Source organism: Protopterus annectens, chromosome 7.part1, assembly GCF_019279795.1.
Source record: "Protopterus annectens isolate FY-2018-M chromosome 7.part1, PAN1.0, whole genome shotgun sequence".
Lineage (NCBI taxonomy): Eukaryota > Metazoa > Chordata > Ceratodontiformes > Protopteridae > Protopterus > Protopterus annectens.
The window spans coordinates 173,584,470-173,598,157 of NC_056740.1; positions in this window are offsets into that span (position 1 = coordinate 173,584,470).

Here is a 13,688-nt window from a genome sequence, read left to right on the forward strand (position 1 = left end):
ACCATAATCCTGCCACTGCTGCATACCATGGCCAGGAGGCTGTCAGGTCATTGGCAGATAACTGGAGTGCAGTTGTTAATTAATGAAATACCATACCTCTGCACCTCATAGTGCAGGAGATCTGGACAACACATGATGTACTTGTGGGACAGGGGGCTGGAAAGAGGGGCATATCACACATAATTGTGTTACAAACTGAAATAGTAGCTGGTGTTACACATGTTGTAATATAAAATCCCTGAAGGATATGATGTCTGGAACAGCAATGGATGTGAACAGTTACTGACTACAATCCTCACATTATCCTATCAACCCCACTAAAACAGATGTTGTTCAAGGAACTGACCAAGCATAACAGTTAAAAATCTGGCCAGTCTGTGGACAACATGCCAGTTGAGAGGTATGTCAGAGTCATATCACTGTCAGATGTCAAGCCACCCAGTAAATGCATGTCCAGACTATCCCTATCAATCTAGCAACCCTCCATGTGTATAACAGCATTAATGACATACAATCTGTACCCAGTTCTGGAGCTTTGTCTCCAATGTTGTTGGCCTGTCTCCACATGTCCTGTGCTGTGAGGTATTTCCATGTACTCTCTGTGAATCTGTAGCCCTCACACCTTTATAATGTCTCACGCACAGGCAAGGAAAATAGGCAAGGCCCACATGAAGGGTGTCCCATATGTTGGAACTAACAACAGTGTCCAGGCCAATGCCACAATACTATGTGGGCATCTGCATATCTTTATGGCCTCAGCAATACCTGACAGGACAACATCAACCCCCTCAAGGTAGACTGAATGCTTGTAGTGGACAGCAGCAATACACAACTACCATCATAGGTGGAAATAATCGCAGGATGAGCCAAGAAGGAACAGGTGCCTCATTGGAAGCCATGTCACTTTGTTTTGCGCAAGCAAATAAGGTCACAGGTGATGTACCCTAAGGCTTTGTTTGAGTGCAAACTGGAGACATCCACCAAGGCCAATCACTAGGCCTTCCAGACGTGTGTCTGCAATTCCGGAGGCAACACACATATCTGCTCTGTAGTGATGGTCAATACCACCACATATACATATGCCATGGATATAGGCAACTGGCTGCAGACAGGTGAAGTGTAAATATCCCCCCTGACCCCCCCCATAGGTACACATGTGCATGCACAGCACCTGCCCCCTCCCCTAATGATGAGGAAGCAGGTTTGTAATGCCCTCTCAAAGGCAACACATATAGATCTCCATAGGCCTGATACCATTCTGGCTGCATCCAACATGAACACAGGCATGGGCTCTCAGACCCATTCTACAGTGTAGTCAACCACAGCCTGAGCACCAGTGTCATCCTATCTGCACAGAGGAAAGACAGAAAGTTGATAGAAAACAGGTTATGTATTAGCATTAATGTTCAGAAGGATACAAGTCTGAAACTGAAATGTATGCTATAATGTCATGACAGCAGTCTTCAATGCCATGGCCAAAAACTGCAATACTCTCCAGTTAATATAGTAATATAATATTAATATCCAGTAGATGATAAACAAAAATATAGATTTCAAATCACCAAACCAAGATAGTATAGTAGTCAGAGTCCCAGCTTCGCAAGTAGGTGTACATGGTTCAAGTAATACGACAGGCAATCCAAATCTACAATGGAAAGCAGTGTTAAAAGTGATATGTTCATATTAAAATATGTGGTAAGTTACTTTTGTCACCCAGAGTAGTGTAGCTGGTGTAAAATGGATGTGTGAGTGCATATAACATGTGAAAACACCCATATATACACGTGTCCCATACAGTATAGTTACACCCTTTGCTATTGTAATGAAGGCACATATGGCCATGTCATGTAAGGGAAATCATATACACTTACTAAATGAAGTCATTAGTGTGGTATATTATGAGAATGAACTGTGAATAATGGTTAGCAATGCACAGCTATGCTTAGCAGGTTTAACAAACACATTTCTGTTGTCCTCACCCCTCTCTCTGGGGTGTGAGTGTCCAAATTCACCTCCAAAGTCTGTATCAATACACAGCTGTTGCTGTATAAGACATGGACAGTTATGAACCTTCTGTACACTCATCCTGCACATCTGTAGCTATCTTCCATATTGTTCTTCCTCTGTGTGCCTGCCCCATTTCCACCACATCCCTATCACCCCTTTCTCTTTTCTTTTTAAGAATTAGTGTGGGCGTAAGTGTGACTAAGTGGTTGTAAGAGTAAGATTAACAAAATTACCAGCCCTGCCAGGTCTTGAACCCAGAGGTCTTGCAAAATATAGTTAGAGCAAGGTACCACTACACCATTTAGACTGTAGGGATTGCAGATGCTTTTTCCAACATATGCTTATTCAAGAGTAGGGAAAAGATTCCGCAGATTCAGTCAGGCCTCGTATTTATACATATACACATGTATGTATGTATGGAGAGGCATATATATGGACAAATATATACATAATATAAATAGTAATATACATATAAAATACAGACACACACACACACACACACACACGTGTGTGTGTGTGTGTGTGTGTGTGTGTGTGTGTGTGTGTGTATGTATGCTCATAACATGTAGTGGAATCATACCTCAAAACCATGCCTACCAACCCCTTACTGCAAGAAATATGGCCCAAGGCTATCCAAATGGGGGGTAATGGGACAAAATTGGGGACATATTTCAAATAGCGCTCTTATAAATGTAGAACGTTGCCAGAGTGACAGGGTGTGTTTCAGAATACATGTTCTGAAGGATGTGAGTTCTGAAACTGAAATGTATGTCATCATTTAGTGTCAGAAATCCTCAGATCCTCACAGTTATTTACCAGGGATATGAAAATAATGCATCTGTGGAGCAGACCAGAAATATGAGCAATAAACCTGGATATACTGCAATAATCTAGACAGTCCTGAGGTAGGCTCAGAACCACTTAGTGCAACGGACCTGGGCCAGGCCTGACAAAGAGGGGGGAGAAAGCCATGTAAATAGGACCATATTTGAAATACTGGACTAGATAGGCTGACACAGTTGCTGCAGTAACACCCTCACATCTGTCCTAACATATATTGACTGAAATAGCACAAGTCAAACACTCAATTACTTCCCATTAGTTAGTGACTGAAATCCTCACATCAGCTCACTGATGTCAGAAATACACAACACTTATGGGGGCTAGGCAACACTACGTCCTGCAAATATCTGGACATAACATCACATTAGAGAAACTACACTCAGCGGCTAAGCATGTCACCAAGCACTGTCCAAACTACAGTCAGACTGAAACAACACTAAGCCATATCTGCTAGGGGAATTATACTTGTATTGGCAAATATATCAGGCACTACAGGGATGTCAAAGCATTGAGAAATAGACACCAGTGTGAAAGTGTATACCCACAACCAATTCAACCACAGTCACAGTGACATACCAGTAAGCCAAAGGAACAATACAGTATAAGGACTGTGTGAACAAAACATCTCATCATGTTTTCCACTCACACACTACCCCCACATATACTGACCAAATTCACAGTGTACTATGATGCCTGGCTGTGGCATGAGACATGTCTCAGTCTGTCCCTACAAACATATACAGCCAATAGACCACCAGAAATAGGAGCAGCATGCACAAGCAGATAGAAAAGGAGCCATAACACATACATCCACATCCCTCCCTACATAGGCTAAATAACATTGGCACAATACACTGCTACACAGTCCTGAATGTCTGTCAACAATTGCCAGAAATACACAGACCTCTCAACTGTACAGAGTCCCACAGAATGTCCAGGCTTTCACCTCATATATAAGGCCTCTTACATGTCTGGCAGTCTGATACGTCACTGGGATAATGTCAGGAATGTGGGCACTAAATAATCATACACCATACCTATGAACCTCTTACTGCATAACATCTGAACAAAGCCTGACATAATTGTGGGACAGAGGGCCAAAAACAGGGGCATATTTGAAATATTGCTGTTATAAAGTGAGAATGTTGCTGTTGCAACAGGGTTAGTTGTAACATATCTTTTCTGAGAGATATGAGGTCAGAAACACGAATGGATGTTAGCAGTTACTGACTGCAATTCCAAGAGTATGCTATTGATTTTCCAAAGACAAAAAATGTCTGAGGAACACACCAAACATTGGAGTCCAAATTCTGGCCATTCTGTGGATAGCCCTACAGATGAGAATTATGCCAAACGCATAACACTGTCAGAGTTAAAATCACCCAGGAACTCCATGTCCACATAAACCCTGTTAGACTAGCATTAATCCAAATGTATAACAGCAATGCATACATTCTGTCCATATGTCTGGAACATTCTCCCCCATGCTGTTGGCCTGTCTCCACAGTTTTGGTTATAAGAGGTATTTCCAAATACCCACTGTGATGCTGTTGTTCACATACCTCCATGAAGCTCTCCTCACTGGCAAGGAAAAGGACCAATGCTCACATAACATACTCAATGATAGGATTGTGTTGCCATCCCATTGGCTATAAGAATAACAACACAGCTATCCTGTGTGCAATTATCAAGTTGGAGACACCAAGTGGTGCACAGGCCATCAGCTACTCATGAGCATTACCTACAAAAAGCAAACTGCTGCCAATGCAAAACAGATGTACTCCCTACATCCTTGAGAGAGAGAAAAACAGTGAAAAGAAAAATAAAAAACAAGCAGGACATAACCACCTGCACTTGAATAAAACAAACAGGTATGTCAAACAAGGAAACATGTAATGGACTGCAGTACGGGGTATGTAAAATGGGAAATAGGAGCTGTTACATATATGTCTCAACAAGACTTGCTGTACTGATATATTGCTGATCAGAACCTATGGCCATAGCATCTGGGTCTGTCTGCAGTGACATAGATCATAGATCAGGCACCTGAGCCACCCCAGAATAGAATGGCTCACATATGACTACTACTGCAGTGTGTGTTGAACAATACTGACTGTGGCAATGCTAGGCCAGCTTCTGGGATGTCGTACATATCCATATCTTACTTGTGACTATAACTATGATGTACTTGGTTTTCTCAGAAATGTGAAAGACTTATATATGATATTTGCATAGTAAAGTACTGTTGTACACATGTGTGTTGAACTGCATGTGATATTCTGAGCTCATACCATTAAACTGTCCAGTGTAATGCACACTGACCATATGTGTGCCTCATATTTGTAGTCATTTACTCATACAGTTGTGTTATGTCTGGCACATCACTGGCAAATCTCTGAAGACTGACATTACATCTCCTTCTTTTTCTTCTGGCTGTTCTTGGTAGGGGTCACCACAGTGGATCACCTGTTGGCATTTCTGCCAGTCTTCTGCATCCTGCTCTGTCACACCAATTACCTGCATGTCCTCTCTCACCACATCCAGGTACCTTATCTGAGGCTTTCCTCTTACCTGTCAGCTTCATCCTTACCATCCTTTTCCCAATATACTCAGCATCCCTCTGCAGCACATATCCAAACTGATGTAATCTTGCTTCTCTGGCTTTGTCTCAAAACCGTCCAACATGAGCTGATCCTGTCATATACACATTGCTAATCCTGTCCACCCTCATAACAGCCAGTGCAAATCATAGCATCTGTAACTCTGCCAAATCCAACTGTGACTCCTGTCTTTTTGTCAGTGACACTGTCCCCAACTCATATAACATAGCTGGTCTCACTACCCTGTTGTAAACTTCCCTTTCACTGTTACTGGTACTCATCTGTCACAAATTAGTACTGACACTCTTCTCCACCCTCTCCATCCTGCCTGTACTCTCATTTTCACCTGGCCTGCACAGTAGCCATTACTCTGAAATGTTGATCCCAATCATTCATACTCATCCCCCATTGGTAACTCTACTCCCTGCATCCTAAACATTCCACTATCCTCCCGCTCATTCATGCACAGATATTCTGTGTTAGTCCTGCTGACCTTCATTCCTCTCCTCTCTAGAGCATATCTCCACCTCTACAGGGTCTCCTAAATCTGTACCCTACTCTCAGTATAGATCAAAATGTCATCTGCAAACAGCATAGTCATGAGGACTCCTGTATGATCTTGTCTACCGACCTGTCCATCACCATTGCAAATAAGATGTCATCTGCAAACAGCATAGTCATGAGGACTCCTGTATGATCTTGTCTACCGACCTGTCCATCACCATTGCAAATAAGAAAGGGCTCACAGCTGATACCTGATGTCATCCTACCTCCACCTGAAACTCATCTATCACTCCCACTACAGACCTCACTGCTGTCACACCACCCTTGTACATATCCTGTACCAGTCTTACATATATCTCTGCCACTCATGACTTCCTCATACAATACCACAACTCCCTTCTAGGCACCCTGTCATATGCTTTCCCTATGTCCAGAAAGACACAAAGCAACCCCTGACCCTTTCTGTACTATCAACACTCTCAGAGGAAACATCGCATATTTAGTGCCCTTACCTGGCATGACAACAAACTGCTAACCACTACTCATCACCGCCCTGCTTAACCTAGCTTCCACTACTCTTTCCCATGACTTCATGCTGTGACTAATTAATGTTATCCCTATGTAGTTACTACAGCTCTGCACATCTACCTTATTCTTAATATGGTACACAAACCCTTTCTCCCCACTCCACATGCAACCTCTCACTTTCCAAGATATTATTAAACAATCTGGTGAAAAATACCACTGCCATTTCTCCTAAACACCTCCATGCTACCATAGGTACGTCATGAGGACCAACAGGCTTTCCAGTATTCATCCTCTTCATAGCTATCTTTACTTCCTCCTTGGTAAGCCATTGCACTTCCTGATTCACCATACCCATATCATCTAACCCTCTCTCTCTGTCATTCTTTTCATTCATCAGCCTCTCAAAGTACTCTGTCCATCTGTTTAACACATCCTCTTCAGTTGTGAGTACATTTATCTGCTGCACATCTTTCCTAGCTCAGTCCCTCTGTCTAGCCAACCAGTAGAAGTCCTGTCATCCCTCCTTAGTGTCCAAATTGTCATACAAGTTGTCATACACCTCATCGTTAGACTTTGCCGTACACCGCATCTCCCAATCTCTTTCTCTGTATCCTGTCCTGTACTTCCTCGGTCCACCACCAGGTGTCCTTGTCTCCTTCCTCCATCCACATGTCACACCAAGCACCTTTCTATCTGTCTCCCTTAATAGGTCTGCTGTACTTACCCAGATATTTGGTAAATTGTCACTGCCACCCAGTGCCTGTCTTAACTCTTCCCTGAACCCCATCTCACAATCACGTTTTTCCAGTTCCCACCATCTGATCCTTGGTGATACTCCTCCTCTTCATGATCATCAATGTCATCTTACAGACCATCAGTCTTTGCTGCCTAACTACACTTTACCCTGACAGCACCTTACAGTATCCAATCTCCTTCAAACTGGCCCTCCTACATTGGATATATTCTACCTGTGTGCATCTCCCTCCACTCTTGTATGTCACCTTATGCTCCTCCCTCTAGTTATAGTATGTATTCACCACAGCCATGTCCATCCTTTTGAAAAATCCACTACCATCTCACCATCTGCATTCCTTTGCTTAACACCATACATACCCATCCCTTCCTCATCCCCTCTGTTCCTTTCACCAACATGGGCATTGAAATCTGCTGCAATCACCACTCTCTCACCCGTCATCTAACTGACTTCACATTTCTCTTTCACATCCACTGCACAAGCAACTTGCCTAGCATATGCACTAACAACATTCATCATTACACCATCCATTTCCAGATTCATAAACATCCCTCTATCAGACACTCATGTCATTCTCTAAGAACACCCTTGACATACTGTTCCATCAGGATAACCCCTACCCCCTTTCCCCTCCCATACATACTCTAATAGCACAATTGTGACCTGGTGCCAATACACCTAGCCATACCCCCCTTCCATCTGGTCTCTTGCACACACAATATATCCACCTCTGGCCATCATATCAGCTAGTTCTGTCCCTATACCAGTCATACTGCCAATACTAAACCCTCACTACCACACTCCTAGCCTTTCTCCTCTCTTCCTGCCATATGAGTGTTGGACATCCTCCAGGTTATGTCTGTCAATGCAAAGGCTACTGTGATATTGAATGAATCATGTGTGTTACAGCAATATTAAGACAGTGTCACTAATTTTGTCCCATTTCCCCCATGTATGTTTGACATCCTACAGATGTCCTGCTCTAATGGGTTAAGAGGGATAGCTGGGCAGCAAGAGTGTGAACACTGTGTGCCATACTGACATAGAACAGAAATGTATATCAGGTATTACCTGTTCACATGTCAGTATGAGTAGGTGTATCGGGCCACCTTATAACAACAGACATGGGATGCAAAATGTCAGTTAAATAAGATGTACATGTTGTACACATGTGTAATCTTAGTTACTGTGCATCCAACAGAGTGACATTTCTACAGCTACTGATTGTTGCATTGCCCTGACACAACCATGGGTACTACAATAAGCATGATTATCTGTTTGAAATTAGAGAGGCGTCCAGCTGTGTTATGACAGTGTGTCCATGCCTACTATAAACAGCTATATGAACACCAACATAGCTTTATACACTCAACAATACCTTACCCGTAAAACCTGCCTCCACCAAAGTAGAGTAATCCCCTTTTCTGGACAGCAGCAATACACAAATCACAGACTTGGTCCTTATATTGGCTGTACAGGGCAAATTAGGAGGTGGCACCAACTTGGCATCAAGTCAGCCTTTGTCTGATCAAGCATATAATGTCACAGGTGGAGTACTGTAAGGCTAACTATGAGTACAAATTGGACACATCCACCAAGGCCAATCACAAGGCCATCTTCACATATGTCTGCAATCTAAGAGGCAACAAACCAACCCACTTGTAATGGTGGTCAATCAGACCACATACACACACAACATAGCTATAGCCAATCTGCTGCAGATAGGTTTAGGGCAAACATCACCCCTTGGCTCAGCATCACTATAGGTGGAAATGCACAACACCCACACCCCTCCCCTCATCACCAGTGAGCAGGTACATATTGCCTACTGAAAGGCAACAAACATAAGTATCCATGGAACCTGATAACATCTCTGTCCACATCCTAAATGAACTCAGGCATGTGCTCCCAGCTCCATTACACACTGTAGTCACACCAAGCCTTGGCACCATCCACACCCCATGCACATTGAACATGTCCAATGTCATCCCTCTACACAGACATCCTCTACACAGACAGGAATGAGGAGTACAGGATTATGAAATTAACTAGCGCTCATTGTGGAGAATATGACACATCAAGACCAACATTGCAATGCAAGCAGATACAGTACTGATAGATTACAGGGTATGTTGTGGTTGTGACTGGTGGCTACTGGTATTCAATGTAGCTGTGCAGGTTCTGTACATACTGTTGCCAAGTGTATGAGGTCCTGTAATGTATTTCCCTTTTTATGTCTTATAGGTACAACATTGCATCAGCAAAGGTCTACTTTCTCAGTGGCTGAGACAAATCTAATCATATAAGCCATACTATAGAACCATGCCCTAATGTTTGGCTGGAAGCAGCAACATCTGCGGGAGAAGACTGGCCTGTGGGATGACCTAGTCCACAGGGTAAATGATGTCGGCCTGCACACACATACATACGAGCAGGTTCAGCATCATGCAAATGACCTCATATGCCATGCCTGGCAAAGGGCTGCCGCAGTGGTCAGGGACCACACAGCCACAGGTGGGGGCCCAGCCATACGGCTTCCACTGATACCCAATGAGGAGCTCCTCTGCAACCTTGGGGCACCTGTCCCAGTACAACATCAGGGTACAGACCCCCCCACATACTGGAGATGGGTGACACCCAGACAATGAACGTGAAGTCTGCAGGTAAGGCACCAGTGGAGATTACTAGACTAGTGTAGCAGACATACTTGTATTTGTAGAGTATCTACGTGCATGTGCCAGGTCAGATTGCAGTTGTGGATGGGGTTTTCTAATGCACAGAAGTGCACATCAATGGTGAAGGACAGAAAATTGTATAGTATTGGGGGTTGTACTGTAAATGTGCAGGCATGCTACATCCATCCTGTACCAATGCCACATGTGAATCTGCTGACAATACTTCTCTCTCACAACTACCTGGGTCCATCCGGTCTGCATGTGGGATGGCAGCCTGAAACTGGTGACTATGGAATTTGTCTGTTGTGGTTTGCCAATACCCCAGGCATGTGAAGGCCATGCAATGTACCATGCACAAAACTGTCACTCATAGCCATATTGCTTTATGTGCATGTTCACATGTGATGGGGTTAACTGCATTGCATCGTAGTGGTCACCACAGGGGCCTATCTGAAGAGAATGTAACACCCCTGTAGCATACCTCACAACCTGTCAGTGCAAGACTTCTGGACAGAGACCAACAAACTGGGGGGACAAATGGCCTAAGGTAGGGACATGTGTGAAACATTTCTCTCATATAGTGGATATAAACAGTGTACACAACCCTGTTAAGATGCTAGGTGTTTGTGATATATATACAAACTGACCACAATATGTCAGTCCACACCTTTTCCAACAAGTAATGTGACCTATGACATGAAAAATGCAGTTGTAAAACCAATCAATCTGTTGGGCACCAAATATGGAGTATACAAACCTTACAATAAGCTGGATGTGTATGTGTGCACACCCTTCAAATAATATTTTATTGCAGCAGCTTGTGATTTACTGACAGCATTCAGTCTGCTTGGGTACACACCTGCCATCAAGTAAAGGCACTCTTAGTAACACCAAATAACAATCTGTTGCTCAAGTAGGATATTCATGACATTTATTCAGCTGCCTGCAGCAGCAAAAGCCATGGCTTGCAGACAGCTTACAAAGCAGCAAAGAGGTCTTTATTTGAAAGGTATCAGTCAAGAGTAGGGTACAACAACATTGCCACAGCATTCCATACACCATGGAATACAGTGGAGAAAGTTGTCAAAAGGTGGATTGAATCTTCTTCTTCTTTTTCTTTTGGCTGCTCTCGTCAGGGGTCACCACAGCAGATCAGCTGTTTCCATTTCTTACTGTCCTCTGCATCTTGCTCAATCACACCAACCATCTGCATGTCCTCTCTCACCACATCCATAAACCTTATCTTAGGCCTTCCCCTTTTCCTATTACCTGGCAGCTTCATCCTTAGCATCGTTTTCACAATATATTCTGCATTCCTCTTCAGCACATGTCCACACCAATGTAATCTTGCCTCTCTGGCTTTGTCTCCAAACCTTCCAACCTGGGCTGAGCCTCTAATATACTTATTCCTAATCCTGTCCACCCTCATCACACCCAGTGCAAATCTTAATATCTTCAACTCTGCCACGTCAAGCTCTGACTCCTGCCTTTTTGTCAATGCCACTGTCTCCAATCCATATAACCTAGCTGATCTCACTACCCTCTTGCAGACCTTCCCTTTCACTCTTACTGGTACTTGTCTGTCACAAATCACTCCTGAGACTTCTCCACCCACTCCATCCTGCCTGTACTCTCTTCTTTACCTCTCTTCCACACTCACCATCACTCTGAACTGTTGATCCCAAGTACTTAAACTCATCCACCTTTGCCAACTATACTCGCTGCATCCTTACCATTCCTCTATCCTCCCTCTCATTCACACACACACATATTCTGTCTTAGTCCTTCTGACCTTCATTCCTCTTCTCTCTAGAGCATATCTCCACCTCTCCAGGGTTTCCTCCACCTGTTCCTTACTCTCACTCCAGATCACAATGTCATCTGCAAACATCATAGTCCACGGGGACTCCTGTCTGATCTCGTCTGTTAACCTGTCCATCACCATTGCAAACAAGAAAGGGCTCAGAGCTGATCCTTGATGTAATCCCACCTCCACCTTAAATGCATCCGTCACTCCCACCGCAGACCTCACTGCTGTCACACTACCCTCGTACATATCCTGTACCATACTTACATACTTCTCTGACACTCCCGACTTCCTCATACAATACCACAACTCCTCTCTAGGCACCCTGTCATATGCTTTCTCTAAATCCGCAAATACACAATGCAACTCCTTCTGACCTTCTCTGTACTTCTCCATCAACACTCTCAGAGCAAACATCACATATGTAGTGCTCTTTCCTGGCATGGAACCAAACTGCTGATCACTAATCATCACCTCCCTTCTTAACCTAGCTTCTACTACTCTTTCCCATAACTTCATGCTGTGACGGATCAGTTTAATCCCTCTGTAGTTACTACAGCTCTGCACATCACCCTTATTCTTAAAATTCGGTACCAAAACACTTTTTCTCCATTCCTCAGTCATCCTCTCACTTTTCAAGATTTCATTAAACAATCTAGTTAAAAACTCCACTGCCATTTCACCTAAACACCTCCAAGCTTCCACAGGTATGTCATCTGGACCAAAAGCCTTTCTGTTCTTCATCCTCTTCATAGCTATCCTTACTTCCTCCTTGCTAATCCACTGCACTTCATGATTCACTATCCACACATCATTCAACATTCTCTTCATTCATCAACCCCTCAAAGTACTCTTTCCATCTGCTCAACACACTTTCCTCACTTGTGAGTATGTTTCCCTCATTATCCTTTATCACCCTTACCTGCTGCAGATCTTTAATAGCTAGGTCCCTCTGTCTAGCCAATCGGTAGAGGTCCTTTTTTCCCTCCTTAATGTCCAACCTTTTATACAACTCTTCCTATGCCTTATCCTTAGCTTTCACCACCTCTCTCTTTGCCATGTACCTCATCTCCTTATACTCTTGTCTTCTTTCTTCATCTCTTTGACAATCCCACTTCTTCTTCGCCAACCTCTTTCTCTGTATACTGTCCTGTACATCTTCATTCCACCACCAGGTCTTCTTGTCCTCCTTCCTCTTTCCAGATGTCACACCAAGCACCTGAATATAAGACAACAATGCTGTTGAAAAGAACCTAACATCCCTCCAAAAATGATGACAAGACATGTCAAAACCTGGTCAGGGAGGCTGCCAGGAGACATACAGTAACACTGAGGGAGTTTCAGGAATCTCTTGCAAGTACTGGTGTTGTGTACTACATTTGAGAACACTCTCCCATATTCTTCATATGTCTGGCCTATGGGGTATGGTCAGAAGATGGAAGCATATCCCCACACCAAAAAAACATCCAGGGGGTGGATACAATTTACAATACAGCACATCAAGTCTCCAAAAGGCATGTGTGAAAATGTGTTATGATGTAATAAGACTATGGATTGACCTCACAGCCACAATACCAAAAGGTATATGTGGTGCACAAGCAATATCCCTCTTAACCTGAACACCAACATCCCCATGGTGAATCACGCTGGTGGCAGTGGCCTGCTGTGGTGATGTTTCTCCAAAGCCAGAGCTGGGCCTGTAGTCATGGTGATATTAATTCTGAACAGTTCCAAATAACACCCACATCTGCCCCAAATCCATCAGGCATCTGCCTTCAACATGACAAAGACCCAAAGCATACACTCAAAGCTACCTGATAAAGGCTCCACCTGAACACACTCATGGTTATGGATTGGCCCAGCCAAAGCCTATACTTACACCAGATAGACAAACCCCAGTGTGACCTGATGAGAGCTGTGCACATGAGCTGCCCATGCAATCTGACAGAGTTCTGTGACCTTTGCATGGA